This window comes from Gymnogyps californianus, chromosome 1 (assembly GCF_018139145.2).
Source record: "Gymnogyps californianus isolate 813 chromosome 1, ASM1813914v2, whole genome shotgun sequence".
Classification (NCBI taxonomy): domain Eukaryota; kingdom Metazoa; phylum Chordata; class Aves; order Accipitriformes; family Cathartidae; genus Gymnogyps; species Gymnogyps californianus.
The window spans coordinates 69,190,603-69,203,984 of record NC_059471.1 but is presented as its reverse complement, the minus strand read 5'-3'; the positions used below and the strand labels follow the sequence as shown (position 1 = coordinate 69,203,984).

The 13,382-nt window shown below is 46.3% G+C and overlaps 1 protein-coding gene and 1 long non-coding RNA gene across 2 annotated transcripts in view; one reads left to right on the top strand and one right to left on the bottom strand.

Annotated features, from left to right (window-relative positions):
- Positions 1 to 2,135: 2,135 nt before the first annotated feature.
- Positions 2,136 to 5,565, bottom strand: LOC127029457 (uncharacterized). Its single transcript, XR_007768199.1, has 3 exons — positions 5,490 to 5,565; positions 3,658 to 3,785; positions 2,136 to 2,661 (listed from the first exon to the last, which is right to left on the bottom strand). It is a non-coding gene; the product is annotated as an uncharacterized LOC127029457 (long non-coding RNA).
- Positions 5,566 to 6,124: 559 nt separating this feature from the next.
- NCK2 (NCK adaptor protein 2) overlaps positions 6,125 to 13,382 on the top strand; it is an 88,533-nt gene continuing 81,275 nt past the window's right edge. The window contains exon 1 of the mRNA XM_050914908.1: positions 6,125 to 6,188. The gene's annotated coding sequence lies outside the window, so the exon portion shown is untranslated. The remainder of the gene's footprint in view (positions 6,189 to 13,382) is intronic.

Below are 13,382 nucleotides of genomic sequence, written 5' to 3'. Positions count from 1 at the left end.
TAACAGTCTGCATTACCTATTCAAATAGGAAATGTTGCATGAAGGTAAACTTCATGCCAGCATATAATAGCAGAAAACTACTTATTGTATCTGACCTAATTCAGAATCACCAACCTCAAACATTCAGAAATTCAATCAGGACACCAATCATGAAACTAATGTAAAATCCTCATTTAAAAGCACATTGATTTTTCTTTTATCTACAGGTTTCTAAGTTCACAGGGATCAGGCTTCCAGACTTTCCCTGGCACTCTTGAAGGATGAAAACATTGTTTGAAGGTTGAGCTTCTCGCATAGCCTTATGCTTCTTGGAATTAGCGCTCTGAGAGATACCAAATATTTTGTGTAACAATGACAATACTATAGTAATTGGCAACACAGTTTTCAAAGGCAGGGCCTATGATTAGTCGTCAGTTATTAGAAAAGAAATGGGAAGGCTAATAAGGAGCATTTGTTTCCTTCTCTGCAGTCAACTACAGTATTGTTAGCTTGTGAAACTCTGACACCAGCAGAGCTCTTAAGGGTGAAGTCACCTCTCGCATATGAAGTTGGTAATTAAGGCTGTACACATAGTACAGAGCTGAGTACGAACTTAAACCCAAGTCAGCGTCACATTACAGGATTGTTGTGTTGCCTTCACTCACAACCTGCAGCTGCTTTTCCAACCTCTTGGCCCAAATCAGTGCCACCATCCCTCTGCTCCGTTTGCCCAAGGTCTTGGGTTGACAGGATCCACCAACGTAACTATGGATCTGCACCAAGTCCTTTTGCCCACCTCCTGAGACCGTGGCTGCCATGCCAAGCTGAGATGGGCTAGAGAAGCCCTGCCCACACACATAGATGGTGCAAGGTTGTGGCTGGTGGGTCCCCAAGGAAGCTGCCATGGAGCTTGACCAGGCTGAGGGCCCACTGGGTTGAGCTTCCCTCCATCAGTAGGGATAAACAACTACATACACTTGAAAAATGCTCCTTCCAAGCAAAGAAAGCACTGGTCCCTGGGCTTAGGCAATCTGCAAGTTGGTCATGCAGCCTGCTGGATCTCCAAGTAAGAGATAACCTCCACTGTTTCTCTTCTGTTGCCTCCCCTGCATGTTTTTCCCCATGAGAAGGGAGTATCAGCTTGCAGTCCTGAGCAAAGTCCAGTGTGGGTAATTACATTTTGCTGACATAACCTACCTTGGCAGCGGGATGCTATATCCTGCGCCGCTCGCTCTGAATTCTTGCATGGCCCTGCCACGTGTCACGGGGTTGTGCTCCTCCCTTGAGACGGCTGCACCTCGTGGCTGGAAGATGCAACGCCCGGGTCTCTGCAGTGTGCAGAACGGCCAGCTCTGGACAGAATTTGGTATTTAAATGCAAAATGGAGATTACGTTGCAGAGTCAAGCCATTTAGCAGCAATATTTTGAATTTCAAAACTGTATGAAAGATCAGTTTTAACCTTTGAATAGAGTTCAAAAGATGTCCCTCAGCACACTTTCACTTTTAAATAAACAGGAGAATCAAGGGCCCTGACATTTCCAAAGCCCAAAGCACCGGTTTGTTTTCCTTACATAAATACTTTGAATCTTAGCAACTGTCTACAAAACATAACGATAGAATTTGTCATAATAAAATGCGATCTGCTGATAGATTTAGCTTGCAGTTTTACAGCACCTTTGGGTAGCTTTGGTCCACTGAAGAGAAGAATGTGGATGTATTTTGAGCTCTATGGACACGTTCTTCCCCCTCAACGTTTTTCGTAAATGTCATTGAAGATGCAGCAGCGATGCAGCAAGTGAGAAAAGCAGCTGTGTTACCGTCAGGCTGAATTAGAATCATTGTGCAAATATACTTAAGTGACTCAGCAGTAACTAATTGAGTATTTGGGATCTATTCTCCCCTGGTAGCGGTCACGTAATTCCCCTTCATCTACATGGGAATCGAGCATATGCTTTAAGCAGAAACTAGATGATATGTAGTGATGTAAACCTTTCTTTATGAAAGAGATTTTTTTTTGAGAGAGAGAAAAGACACTGACATTGCTTTCAACATTTTAAAATTAAGTGAATCGTGACCTGGGAAGTTTTCTGAAAGGTGTTATTAAAATGAACATTTTTTTCAGATTAGACAGAATTAAAAATCACTTTTTTTTCCAGACTACCCAGTGTTTCTTTACCTCTCCATCTGTTAGTGACACAGTATTACAACCCCAAGTGTATAAATGGAGTTTATTACAATATTGATGCCTTTAAAAGGCAGTTTTGAAAAGCAGGAGTAGCGATTTTTAAAACAGGTTAATTTAGATTTAGGTATATCTTCTCCCCAATGGACTAACACAGAGTGACCAAACACCTTCGCTGTCCACCTCTGAACCGAACAATGCCGTTTTCCAGATTTTCAAACAGCTTTCCAGTCCACCCTTCTCACATCCCTGCTAAAATGTCTCCCAGTGGCCTATGGCAGCAGGTATTAGCTCATACTCTAGATAGAGCAGCTGGTGAGAAAACCTGATATACCTGGAAAAAGGATCAGGTATTTGTGCAGAAGTGGAAGGAGCCCATCTAGGAGGTGGCAGTTGTGTCCTCGCCACAACGGGGTGTAAATACATTAGCACGGTTTGGATCTGTATGGCTGGGATCCGTGGCAGAGATTACGGCCGCACGCCCATCCTGAGGAAGCCACTGCTCCGCCGGGCAGGTGGTAAAGCACAAGCAGCATCGCATAGGGGACAGAAAATGGGTAGTCATAAAAAAAGAAAGGTGAAGAAAAATAAAGAAATACAAGCCATAAGACACAATATAATTTTTTAGCCTCTTGTGCGAGATAAGAATGTCAAGACAAATTAACTGCCGTTACGTAATTGCGAAATAAGCCTGCCACACAACCTCTGGGTTTGTTGTTTGCATGTCACCCTGTTCGAAGCAGCAGCATGAGGCAGGCTGTTTCTTTGCCAAAGATGAAGAGGTATCTTTCTATTGCTTAACCATTTTTTTAAATTTTTACTATACAGTTACAGCCTTAGGACGGGAGAAATATTCATGCTCTTCTCTCCTGTGTACATATTTTCTAAGGACTGCACCGCTCTTATGCATATGCAAAAGTCCATGCTTTGCATATTTACTTTCTTTATACAAAATAGTGTGCCCGCCACATCATGTGCTGCTTTCACTTCTGTGCAGATTCCCCCAAATTTATCATCTTCTCATATTTAGAATGTAATTCTCACTCAAATCACAAGTAGCCAGCTCTTCTTAATAACAGTTATTCCAGAGATAACAGCTAATTATGACATTTCAAAAAGCGTACATTAATATTTCAGTAGGCTCAACGTTTTGAAATACTACTCAGGGCAACATCTTGGTCTTTTTTGCTGGTGAAACATAAGGATCTGTTCAGCAGACAGCCAGTTAAAACACCCTTCAACATACCCTTGCAAACCCTTTTCACAGTGTCTGTTCGTCATGAGCCACAGTTTGGAAAAAAGAGCTTTAATGGATCGTTTCTTAATGTAATTAAATATATTTAACAACAGTATGCTTCAGAGTCCTTAAATTAGTCCTTTGCCTGAAGACAATGTATTCATCCAAATCCCTCCCTAAAACATTCTTCTTCCATAAATCCTATTAGCATTAATCTGCTAAAGCTAGGTGTGCTTTATCATTTTTTTTTTCAGATACCTGGAAAGCTTTGAGATCTACTGCTCACTCGGTGTCTTAAGGTGCCGAACACTTTCGGAGGTCTAATTTAGCCTGGAAACCTTGCGGGGTCATGTCACCTTCCCCTGGACATCCTCAACTCAACGGCGCTGCAGGGAAAACAACAAAGTGGAAGGTTTCTGTAGGATGGCATTAGCAAAGGTGTGGTAAGAAGGGACAAAACTGAGACTGAAACCTAACCGCATATTATAAATGCAAAGGAGAGGAGGGATAATTCACCTCTCCTTTATCGCTCCCACGGTGCATTTTGTTCCAGGAACAACAGAGACTTGTATCTGAAAGTCCTTGGATGACCGATCCCATTTAAATTCAGCCTAAGCCTTAGCAGGTTGGAGCAAGGCCTGACTGCACGGTGAGGCAGAGGCAGCAGGGACCCCAAATATTTTCCAGCTCTAAAAAAGCAGGGTCAGGTTATTGTTTCAAAAGGAAGATTAACACCTCTCTGAATCGAAGTCAAATGCGTGCACGAAAAGCCTGGAAAGGAAAGGGGCTTTCTGTTCCTCCCTGAGGTGCATGCAAAGCCTTTCTTGGATGAAAGAGGCCGCATTTTCCTTTCAGGTTTATCTCACAGGCACGTGAAAGGCGCTTGGGGCTTCCCAAACCATCAATTAAATGCTGCGAGAATTAGTAAAAGTTAACAAGGGGAAGAGGGAGTTATTCAAGGATTTCTAAATATTTTAAGTAGGAGCATGGAAAGATCTCCGAGTATGCATTTTTTAATCATTCTATTTCAAGAGTTGAAAATCTTTGTCCAAAGTTCCCCCTACTACTTTTAGCTTAGTCAGAGAAAACAAGACAGCAGGGCTGCTGACTTTGTTTCGGATTTGGAAAAGGTGGTGTTGCATAGCCTTGCTTCCCAAGCCAGGAAACGTGTCCTGAGGAGAGACTGAACCAGTATGGGTAACGCGCGAGCCTCCTCTCTTTGGAAGCCACCATGTTGGGAAGGGTTAATGGTTTTACAACGTTTCAGAGCAGCTTCCCCCCGCAGCATTGGTTTTTATTTTGAACTCCCCGGGTTACTCCAGAGGGACGATCCTTCCGTTTCCCCCCAGCCCAGGGACACGCACACTCGCCGAGGGACTGCACCGCAGGGAAGACACCGGGGCCGGCCGGGCCGTGACTGCCCGTGGCTGGTGGCCAGGCCGGCACGTTGGCCCTTCCCACGAGACACTCCGGCCGCCGCGGGGGCCTCCTGCCCGCCGTCTTCAACCACTCGTGGGGAAGCTCACCTTTCCCACGAGCGGAGGGACGCAGGGGGTGGCCCGGACCAGCCACGCACCCAGGGACGGGGCTCTATTTTGGAAGAAAAGGGCGGCTTGGGGTGCCTTCCGTGCCCGGCGCCCTCTCCTGAGGGAACAGCACCTGGGCAGGTACATACCGAGCCCCCGTAATAAAAATTACCGCCCAGCCCGGTTAATATGCGGGGCGCTGAGGCTGAAACTTTGCCCCGGGGCGGAAGGGGAGAAGGGAAACGGAGAGGGAGAGGGGCCGGGGCCCGGGCCGGGGACAGCCCTGCCCGGCCGCCGCTGCGGGGCTGGCGCCGCGGCCGCCCCGCGCGCCCCGGCGTGACGTCACGGCCCGCGGCCAATGGGCGGCGGAGGCGCCCTGATGCCATGGCTGGAAGTTCCCCGGCGGCGGCTCTGTGGCCCCGCACCGGCCCGGCCCGGGCCGCCGCACCGCCGGGGCGAACCGCGGCGCGCCCCCTCCCCGCTCCGGGGCTCTTCCCCCGGCGCGGCCCCGAAGTGCGCGCTTCCCCCCCCCCCATCCCCGTTTCTTTAAGCGCTCGCCCGTACTTTCCCCGGACGCTTCCGTTCCTAGCGGGGGAGCTGTAGAGGGAGTGCCGGGTCTCCCGGGGCTTGAGAGGGACGGGCGGGGGGCAGGGGGGGGTGTCAGGGCGCTCCCGCCGGGCAGGGCCCCCCCCCCCCCTTGCCCCGCCCCTCCGGTCCTGGCCCGCAGTCCCGGCGGCGCAGAGGACAAGGAGCCGCTCGGCCCGGCCCGGCCCGGCCTTCCTGCGCTGGGGCGGGGGGAGCGGCGGCCCTCCCGGCGGGCGAGGGGGAGTCCGGGGAGCTCCTCCCGCGCGATCCCGGCAGCGGCAGCGGCAGGAAGGGCAGGGCGGGGGCGGGGGCTGTGCCTGTGCCGGGGGGGGGGGGGGGGGGGGGGGGGGGCGGGCGGTTGGCGGGGGAGGGGCCGCCGCCGCCGCCGCCGGGCGCAGCAGGCTGAGGGGAGACAGGGAGCGGAGCCGCCGCCGCCGAGGCCTTGGACGCGTCCGGCGCGGAGCGGAGGAGGAGGAGGAGGAAGGGGAAGGGGGGGAGCCAGCCGGCCCCTCTCGGAGGACGCGGCCGGCATCCGCCCGGGGAAGGACAGAGGGAAGCGGAGGGGGGAGCGAGCGGGCGCCGCCGCTGAGGAGACAAAGAAGCGGAGCCCGCCTGGGCTGGGAGCCTCCCCGCTGCCGCCGCCGCCCGCCCCGCTCCCCGCCGGCCGGCCGGCCGGAGGTAAGCGCGGCCGCGGGCGGGATAGGGATGGGGCCGGGGCCCGCCGTAAACTTGTGGCGGCCGCGGGGGGCGGCGGGGGGGAAGGGCCACCGGGCGCAGGGGGGAGGGGCGGGTGTCACCTGGGCGGCGGAGGCCCCGTCGCCACCCCGGGGGGGGTGGCCGGTACCTGCCGGGGGCGGCACGGGGGGGCTGGGGGGGGGGGGGGGGGAGGTGTTTGTGTGCCACGTCCAGCTGCGGGGGGGGGTCGGAGGCGGCTCCTCCTCATCCTCCCGAGTTGCTGCTTGTGAGCGTGTGTGTGTGTGACAGCCGCTGCTTTGTGCCACCCGCCGTTCTGCCGGGGGGCAGCGGCGGGCCGGGACACCCCACCGCCACCCGCCCCGCTCCGCGCCCGGCCCGCCCGGCCCGGCCCGACCCGGCGGGCGAATGGAGGCGGCGTATCCGGCGGGCGCGGGGGCAGCCGGCTGGCCCGGCGGCGGGGGAAGGCGGGCAGCGCCTCCCGGCCGGAGCGCGGCGCAACCGGAAAGTTTCCCGGGCGGGAGCGCCCGCGCTGCGGAGCCGAGGATACGGCCTCCTGGGCCCCCTTTTCTTTCTTCTTCCTTCTTGCCGCTCCCGACTTTCGACTTTATGAGAGCTGAAGCCGGGGGCTTTTCTGGAGGAGCGCGGTGCAATATGCCCCCCGTCGATGCCGATGTAGGTAAAGGACGTAAAGCTTTAAAAAAAAAAAAAAAATAGGGGGTAAAATATACCTCGTGTACTGACTGTTCAGTAAAGCGCATCCCTGGGTGTTTTGGGAAGAAAATTACTTAAGTTTATAAGTCATTTCATCCTGTTTTTAATTACAAATGTGCCCACACTAACAGATACCCCTTGCTGGCAGGCTGGGCACTGTGGCCCACCTCAGATAAAGTTGTCAGATTGGGATTCAGGTTTGTAATTCAGGTCTGACCTGCGACTGGCTAATCGTGAGCACCTCTCGACTCTAGTTCCTATGTTAACATCTCCCACGGTTGGTTTTTTTTTACAGTGCATGTGGCCCTCTGCATGTATCAGGGTTATTCCGTGAGTTCCATCTAGCATTTAACTCAGAACTGTCTTGTTCTTTTGTTACTTTAAAACTTGAATGCTGACTGAACCTCGGCAAGAATTTAAAGCGTTGTTTAGCTGAACCGTGTTTCTTTCCCTTGCTGTGAAGCAATGTTTGTTTCCGAGGAACATGCCGCTACTATTGTAGCGGCTCAACGTGGGAGAATTAGACTTCTCTTTCATGAAATGTGGTAGCGGCCTTTGTAAAAGCAAATTTTCATGGCCTAACCATGCGTGGTTTGTATCATCGGGAGTTTGGACTGGTAACTTAATATGGAGGAATTTGAAAGGGCTCACTGGGTAGGAGCTTATGAAGAATTTCTGTTTGAAAGTACTTGTTTTGGCACTGCTTTTCAGGAATCTGAAGCAGTCAGCACCACGTAGATGACTTTAATGGTACAGTGTTATCATTTTTAGGATTATAACTGCTGAAGTAAAATAATGTTGTTACTTCTTAGAAATACTGATTTCACAACTCTGGAAATCAAAATCCTCTGTCTGACCCAAGTCAGTTTAAGCAGTTAAGCAGATCGCTTTGTCTTCATAGCTGACTTGCTTCTTGAGACTTTGACAGAAGATGTCACTTTTGGGAACAGTGAATAAATGTAGAGATAGAAGGCACCTATACAACGAAGATCAAGACTGTAATTAGCAAATATTTTTATATAGGCCATGAAACAGATACAGACTCATTATGGTGTTAGCTCTCATTGCCGTCGTTCTGTCATTGCAACATTAGCTGTTATATTGGCCTTTTACTTCTGCCAGATGACATTTCTGATCGCTGTTGTGATATAATGATACACAAAATCTCTTTTGCTATATTTTTCCAAAACCAACAGCAGAGTTAGTCCTTGAGTGTCTGGATGATCCTTTTTATTACACCCTTGCTACTGAATATATGATAAATTCAAAACTTCAGCCTTTGGTTTGTTGCTGCAGTGGAAAGGGAACTTATTATCTCCCCTTCCTCTCTTTCCTTCTATAGTTTCCTGGCTAGCTATGTGGGAGCGTAAGAAAAGGTATTTACTCTCTTATGTGTCACCTCACATCTACTGTCAGCTGAAGAAGAGGGACAAGGTTAGCGGTGTCTGCTTCTTTTCCAGCCTTTGTTTTTTGTACCTTGTGTTGCTCTTGGTACGTTACTCCTTTGCGGCGCTCATGGCTTTCCTCGGTAGAAACTATATAACAGTAGCAACTCAAAAAGCGATGCCCAGATAGCTTTGCTGGTCATGGTCTTGAGCAGCAGCAAAACTACCCAGGGTATCTGTATTTTTCATGCTCCTTGAGCATAAAAGCTGCTTCCAGACTCATGGAGACAGGTGCTGTATCAATTTACTTGCTGCAGGTTTGAAATCAAAACCAAGGCATCTTTGAATCCGAAGCGTATGTTCTAGAAAATATTTCCTGTTTGCATCGAGGGACTGATGGTTTCTAAGCTGTGGGTATTCCCCCCCCACCCCCTGCTCTGTGTTTTGAGGAAGGAGGATTGCTGGTGGGGATTTATTAGAGATGTTTGAAGGATTTTTTAAATAGCTGAAAACTGTGAAACCAGATGCTACTGTGTTTTCGGTTGGTTTAGTCAGACCCAGGGTAAGGTGCTGGGCGCTCATCGCTGGACACCCTGCTCCCCTGAAGTAGGTCATCTGGCGTGTTGAAGAGGCGGAGAGTTGAGGCGCTCTGCAGGAAAGCTGCTTTCTATTTCTACTGAAATAATAAACTTAAAGGCAATACACTTTATCCTTGTATTTACTAGGTATACAGAAATGTTGCAGAACAATAGTTTCCACAGAGTGAAAGTCAAGAATCATTATGAGTTCCTGGAGTGGAAGACCTTCAGAGAACACCGGGATGGTGTTTGTAATGTGGGAAATAGCATTTCTTCCTCCTAAAGCATAGAAGTGAGGCCTATACTATTCATTTAACCCATGCACCGTTGTCCAGTCTTCTGAAAAAGGTACTACATGAGATCCTGGTGACTTACACCTTTTGAAAAATGACTTTTCTGTTTGTTTTGCTTTGCAAATTTATGAATGTCAGCCCAGGAATCCTAAGCTCATTTCTGTTTTAGGTAGTTCCATTTAAATTTTTCTTGCAGATTCAATTAGGCCCATTAGTTTCCTCATAATAACGTAGTCATCGGTGTTCTGCCCAATTAAACTGTTGCTCTGTTCAGTGGTGGGTAAAGTAATTCTTTCAAGTGTTAAGTTGTTTTTTTTTCTTGGAGTAATCTTTTTTTCCCCATCATAAGGATTCTTAATTGTTTCATAAATGCTAATGAAATGAGTAAATTGGAAGTGCATTGAAATATGAAATATAAATTCTTATATTCCATTAAATATATGTGACACAACAAATGAATTTGTTTCTCACCGTTAATGAAGTGAGTTCGTATTTTAAACCCAGCATAAATAACTTCGTGTGCAGTGAGGTGGCCTGGCAGTGTATGTTTTTAACCTTTAATAGAATATTGTAAATTTTAAGAATTCAGGTGCAGAGGAATAAATCTTGATTGGAGAATAGCAACCCATTGCATTTTAAATTACTGCAGCTATGCAGAATAACCTGATGTCAGTAAAGTTTTAGAAATACTCTTGCTAAGAAAAACATCTGTGAGAGTGGAAGCTCAGGCATGCTGGTGTAGCCAGTATTTGTTCAAAGTCGTAGAAACAAACTTTGTGGCTTTGAGGCTTTTTCCCTCTGTACGTTTGTTGTGCTGGTTTTGGTCCTGATCTCATTACCAAGTATTAATATGGTGACACGTAACTAATATTGATTATTCTGTGAAGCAGACAGTGGGGTGAACATGCTGGGGCTCTTGGTGGATACCTGAATTCTCAAAAATGTTGCTTCTCTCTTACAATCGTGACAGAATACATATGCAAAATAAAATGCAATACAGGTGTGTTTTTAATCTAGACTGAAAAAACTTGATCCAGTTTTCCTCGACTCATCTAAGTTACTGACTGCAGAGTACACACAACTGCAGAAATAGATGCGGAAACAGGTAGTGAGATATACCACAGACAGAGTATAGCTGAAACTTTATTAGACAAAACTGGTGTATTTAGTATGTTCACAAAATCAGGTAGTAACCTTCTCAGGCAACCTTTTTTTTTTTTTTTTTTTTTTTTTTTTAGTCAAATGAAATATAAACTTCGTTTCCAAGAAAGTTTTTAATTTAAAAAAAAAAAAATAGTTAGATGGTAACTCATTACCGTCGTGTTTCAGCAGGTTGTGCTGTTTTGATACGTAAGGCGCTTTCTTCTTCTGTCGATTCAGCAGGTATCTAACGCGTGGTCCTTGGAAGCGATGTGGATAGCGTTTGCTGCGCCAGGGCTGGACTGTTCAGCCAAAATGGATCAATAACCAAAAATAAATGAGCAGGCCTTCAGATTATTACTTCTTTGGTAGAAAGGCAGATTTTAGCCTTCTGAGCCATTTAAAATTTCTGAGTTCTTGAAGTGATCAGAGTATTTGTTGGGGCCTTAATAAGGAGAAGCGACAGGGGTGTGAAAGCGGATACCGAAGTTTAGCGAGAGGCTAGAGGCTGCGAACGCTTTTCCTGACGCAGGGTCACGTCCTCTTAGGGTGTGAGAAGCTGCTTTTAGCTGAGTGCTGTCTCTCGGCTGTCTTTCCCTACAGGTTACACTGAATCAGCTCCATGCAAATACAGAGGAGCCGTCAGACCCTGCAGGAGAATGGGAGGAGGGTTAGCAAAAGCAGGTGCTTTCTGCTTGTGCTGGGGTGAGATTCTGGGTTCTGCTAGCAGTGCAGCATTTAAAAAAATATTCTTTTTATTTTTAAGAAAATAAAAGTAAGCTGTTTAAAAAAAATTAGTCCATTTCTCTTCTGATTTAACTATATTGTCTTTATATTAATTTTAAAAAGTCATTAAACACTTTTAGAACTTTTCCTTCAAAATGAGAATAGATCTTTGCAGGGTGGGAAGGTTTAGAAAGGAAATGTGGCGTTCATAAAGCATACAAACTATAAGTTAAATATATTGGGATTTTCTAACTTGTCCTTCTTGTCAAATTTAAGTTGGCTGAAATAATCCTTTTCGTATACCAATTAAGTTTTTAGTTAACTGTATAGTAAACTAAAGCAGTTCATGAGTAGTCCCTTCACAGGTTGAGAGAAGAAGAACACTAAATCCTGTTAAAACTTGCTCTACCTATGGAGAGTTAAATTGGTGTATTACTCTGAATTTCTTTAGAGCATTCTGGACTAATAAAACATTTCAAGGAACAGCAATAAATTGAGCCTCCTGTTTAGCAAACCCTGGCACTGATACCAGAGGAGAGGAGTCCCAAGCGTCGATTGGACTGACCTCTTGGTTTTAATACAATAGGAACTCCCTCATCATAGCACGGCTGCAAGGTTTTGCCTTCCTGTGCTTACAGTAGCAGTGTATTCATCACACTTGTTTTCTCCCACATCCGTTGCGTGTCGGACTTGGCTCCCAGTGCTATCCTGGGCTACTGCTGTTCCAAGGGAGTTGACTTCTTAGTTGACATCCTAATGATATTTCGGATGACGACAAGGAAAGTATTTTTCAACCTTTCAATGCAGGAGAGATACGTGGCTGTATGATATGTTCTTGGGCTGCATTTTGATAGCTGTCATGACAACAAATCACACGTTCATTTCCCTGAATGGATGGTGTCCCTCCAGACACACACACAGTGTTATCAAATTTGACAGATCTTGAACGATGACATGTCAAGGATTCTGGATTCCACCACAGGAGACTTGGGCTGCTGCAAATGCATGCTGCCACCTGGCTTAGCAAAACTTACTGAAGGCTTTTTCTTGGTTTTGAGTTCAGGTGGAAAACCAAATGCCCTTTGGGCTTTTGTTTGTTTTGTTTTAGATAGATTTAGTGTTCGTTGAAAATTTAATTGGTAATTTTAGATTGAAAGTTCGTTTGCTAGATTAGTAGAAAAAAAAAAGGTAGTTGGACTTCATCCAGTCACTTCAAAGATGTGTATGTTTTAGATGCTTTCAGTGTTTTTAGTAAGAACTTCAGCAAAACCAGAAGGACAAGTGTTGAGTATATTTTAGGTCGGAAGTGGGCACTTCATTCACTGATTTTTCATTTTGTGTTAGTGCTATCAGTCAGTGATGATACCAACACCCCATGCTAGTTCTGCTGTGGAGTGCAGGGATGGGAGCTGACACCTGTGTAGATGGGCTGCGAACAGAGGCAGTGGCACAGATGGTTTGTCTGGCTTATTTTTAGCCTTGGCTGTTGTTTATTCGTAAAGTTGCAGTTTCAGTTGGACAGCTATTTCTGGTTTACCAGACTGCAGAAGTCTGGTAAAGTTGAGTAGAAACCTGTAAATACTGATTTTTTTTTTTGTGTGTTTTGTATGGGAATGTTATGCTGGGTTACGGTCCTTCAGTATCTAGCGCTCTGGTAGCTCTGACTCAGATGATCTGCAAACAGCAATTTTACATAAGTGGTGTTGTATTTATTTATTTGTTTTGAGTTGTGAATTATTTTTGTGATATACTGTCTGGCTATACCTGTAACATAAGTGAATTAAAAATTGGTACCATTTAGCTGCTGGAAAAAAGGTACCATGTTTGTATCTTTAGTCCTTCCTACCAGAACTCCTTGAAATCCTGTGGACGTAGCAACTTTGGAAATGTAAGTTAAGACATAATGTTTTTCCCAGCGAGTATTGAAATTTTGTAAAAGTCCCTGGTATTTTTGCAGCTTTGTGGTTTTAATTAAGGATGTTTTTGTTCCAGTTGTAAAAGAAATTGGCTATGGTATATCTTGCTTAAATGTATTTTCCTTTTAATCATTGCATGTTGAATACAAAAATATGTAGATGGTGTTTATAGATATAAAGACATATATTTTTACATCAAAAAAGAGTGTAAGTCATTTAGAGTATAAACATATTGAGCTTTACCTTTCCTGTCTTTCAGAAAAAAGATTAGAAGAAAAATTGATGCTCAGTCTCCTTCCTTTACACTTTCAGGTCTGTAGGCTTTCTGCTACTGCTGCAGGGATAATATAGAAATAATTATATTGTGGACTATTCATAAATTCACACTGTTTTGAATTCCATTTAATCCAAATAGAAAAAGAAATTA